Here is a 3,646-nt window from a genome sequence, read left to right as displayed (position 1 = left end):
AATCATATACAGTCAAGTCTCGTTAATCCGACACTCGTTAATCCGACACTCGGCTTTATCCGACACAAATGATGGGAACAGATTGATTCAGCGCTATTTAGTCCCGTTAATCTGACATTCTCGCACTCCGACTCCGACACACCTAATTTGCAACGAATTACCGAAATCACTCATTAATCAGTCTCGTTAATCCGACACAGTGGTCAGCGTATTCCGTGGTCATCTGCCCGCGAGTACACAACCCCGTGTTTTGACACGCACTGGCTGCAGAGATTAACTTTAACAATTAACACTAGATGCCGGGATCATAAAGAATTTCAAGCTTTATTATAAGAAACAAATGGAATTACACCTCGACAATGTTGATGCTGAAGAACCACCAGCCCTAGACGTCAAGCGAACAGGGGACTTCAAAATATGAGAAACAGAAAATACTGACAGACTATTTTAAGTAGATGAAGCAAGTTGTTAAGACAGTAGCACTTGCATTTACACGAGGAAACACACGGTTATTATCTATCGTGAAGATGTCCGATTTTCGATCACAAATCACTTAATTTCGTTAATCCGACACAATCATGTGCAACCAACGATGTCGGATTAACGAGACTTTACTGTATCTGCTTTTGTAGCTGTGACCGAAAACATATGTAATCTCAATAGAAAAGTTCTAGGTCCCCACCTCCTTGAATATTAAATGGTCGGTCTCTAATCAAGTCCATACAGTATACTTCAACTTTCAGTCATGCGAAGTCACCATTCAACAAAGAACTCCAAGACACATTTGCGTTGACATTTTATTATTTTTAGATTATAGAAAATTTATACACTTTTCGAAACTATTGAATGCCAGAATCTTCTTTCTTTGGTGTTCACTTCCACTTCCCTGAAATATAAACAGCTTAATAAATCTCGAGCAGGTATATGAAAGATTTCATATGACAAGAAACATTCATTTGGAGATAAGGTTTTATCAATATTCAAACAATAATGTATAATTCAAGTGACTGATGGAAACAAATTTTAACATTCATTCAGAGACATCAAGAATCAGGTTGAATACAAAAGGTGGTACGAGCATAGATTTATATAAATAGATCTACATTCTTAGCATTCATTTCAAGCACAAAAAAACACACAAATTAACATGGATATAGACAATGGAATGTAACTGTAAACAATTGTACTTACGTTAACATAATTCACAGCCCAGGGTTTATTTGGTGTGTTCCTCAATGATTCAACATTCTTGATTTTATCTCCTGGAATGGTCGTGTAACATTTTCCCCCTTGCTGCAATGAAAACATATTAAAAAAGTCAAAACTAAAACTATATTCAATAAGCATACATTTAGATCTGTAGTCTAAACAAGAAGATAACATACATTGTATAATTGCCTAAAATTTAGGAAAACTGTAAATCTAAAGTCTTCATGTATAAGGTCCGATCGGAAATAAACTCAGGCTACAGATATAAGTAACAAAATTATGAGTACCGTCATAAAAAAACCACCTAATGTAATTTGGTTTTACATATACACCGATCTGACAAACCGGTCAGGCAAACCAGTGATTGTTTTAGTGAGCCACGTCTCACAACCTCTGTCAGAGTACAATGACACACAATCATGTTAGTACAAACATGGTTTGTTGGGGACCTTTTCTAAACCGGAATCCAAACCGGAACATATATATTAGACAGGCATTGTAGCTAATAACGACTCACATCTTCATCGCAGCGTTGTTTATATAGATCTAGCTACAGTACGATTTCGTAGCGAGCACTGGAACTTACTCGTTCAGTTTTCGATCACCATTTTATTCTCTCTCATTGCCAAAAAGTTTCAGAGAACCAAGTATCATATACTTACTACGTTTATTAACATAATACAGTTCAATATCGTTAAATATAATTCTGTAGTATGGTAGCCTACCTGGCAACATACGGAGATCGAAAACCGAACGAATATGGTTGCTATCAATTCCATTGTATTTTTCATTGGTGCACATTGACTAGATCTACACCTATCTCACCTTAATAATCAACAAACGATGACCAAATCACTGACAATGTATGGTGATATTTAACTTTTGACTATCGACTAGCTTATCATCACCAGCGAGAACAATACCGCAAACACCCCGTTATAGCGCGCGATGAGACTCGTTTTACTTTTGCTCGTTTTCATTAGAAGGGAGTCGGACATAGATCTAGTTATCGGAAAATGATGAATTGATTCTTTTTTGGGGAAATATTAAAAATACACATGATAAGCGCCTTGCTCAAATAAACTTTATAGACAGCACCAACAACCATATGATCCACATTTAGCCTACTTCAGTCAGTGCTAATTGGGCCTTTTCGGGAACAACAAGTATGTTTCTGTCTCTTCCCGAAAATACAATTTTTCATAACATCATTGAGGCCTTTAGACTAGGGCTATAACTAGCAGCCTACAGAGAGTCGATCTGAAAATACTTCCATTGTTTTGATTCCCTCTCTTCGCTGTATAAGAGAAATCTACTCAACCATGGCCTGAATGAGCCACATTGTTTCACAAAAATCAAAGTCAGAATATTAGTACATGTTAACTTTCAGATTTCAGAAATAACACGGAAGAAATGGCAATAACTGTCAGTGGTCAGTAGGCGATGCATACGTTAGGCCTGTTTAGGCCTATTTAGGCCTACAGACCTTATACGCTTACGATCGAAACCCGAACATAATATGACGACCACAAAACGCCGCCAGACTGAATTCTGGCCAAACATATACTGCTTGCCCTTGGTAATTTCCCTTGGTATCCATAAATTAATATGGTAAAATGTCATGGGCTTCCTTCACCTCTATATTCATCACGTTCTGTGTATCAAATATTACTATCAACACTGACGCTCAGCTCAGTGAAAGTGACCGGCAAACTGCATTCTAAACCCCGCAACTTCTGAATAATATGATACATTTAAATCATTTGACTATCTGCATGTACAGAAACATATCAACAAGCGGAGACTGCTTTTGAAAAATAACTTACCTTATCCGAATTCACAGATCATCTGTCCAGTTCCAGTTACTGCACAATCACTTGGTTGTAATATATCCAGAGTGAGCTTGAACTAAGATGGCTGGTGACAACAAATCTTCCGCGACAATGTGACGTCATTTTGACGTCACTTCATGAGGCAACAGGCAACTTTTCAGCAGTCGCTCTCATGCCGCAAAAAATGCGCGCCAATGTGTTTTTAACTGTAATTTTGCTTGTGACAACATTTAGTAGACAGATAACTTCCTTCATAGATATATATGTTTAAAAAAAATAAAACTACGAGATGGTAGATCTACAAGTCGTTTCCTAAACATCATTTACAAAAAGTGTTGTAATGTCCAAAGCATAACGTTAGTTCAACGTTAATTTGCAATGTTGTTGTTACGTTGTGGAATAACGTTACAATGTAACGTAATACTAACGTTGTAATAGAGATACGCAATTACGTTCTGGAAATTTTAGTATTAAGAGAGGAAAATTCAAATGCCGAATATACAGAAAGGTAATGCATTACTGCCTTGGTATTCTGACAAATCCATGTTGATTTTGATAAAGCAGTTCTATTCCTTTATGACTATCAAGAAGCAAACGTTATAACG

At 36.8% G+C, this 3,646-nt stretch overlaps 1 long non-coding RNA gene across 1 annotated transcript; it reads right to left on the bottom strand.

The window, feature by feature from the left end:
* Positions 1–822: 822 nt before the first annotated feature.
* Positions 823–3,069, bottom strand: LOC125372013. Its single transcript, XR_007217939.1, has 3 exons — positions 3,036–3,069; positions 1,192–1,293; positions 823–886 (listed from the first exon to the last, which is right to left on the bottom strand). It is a non-coding gene; the product is annotated as an uncharacterized LOC125372013 (long non-coding RNA).
* Positions 3,070–3,646: the final 577 nt, after the last annotated feature.

Source organism: Haliotis rufescens, unplaced genomic scaffold (genome assembly GCF_023055435.1).
Source record: "Haliotis rufescens isolate VD_foot unplaced genomic scaffold, xgHalRufe1.0.p SCAF_33, whole genome shotgun sequence".
In the NCBI taxonomy this organism is placed as follows: domain Eukaryota; kingdom Metazoa; phylum Mollusca; class Gastropoda; order Lepetellida; family Haliotidae; genus Haliotis; species Haliotis rufescens.
The sequence above is the reverse complement of the archived record's forward strand: the minus strand, read 5'-3'. Positions and strand labels throughout refer to the sequence as shown.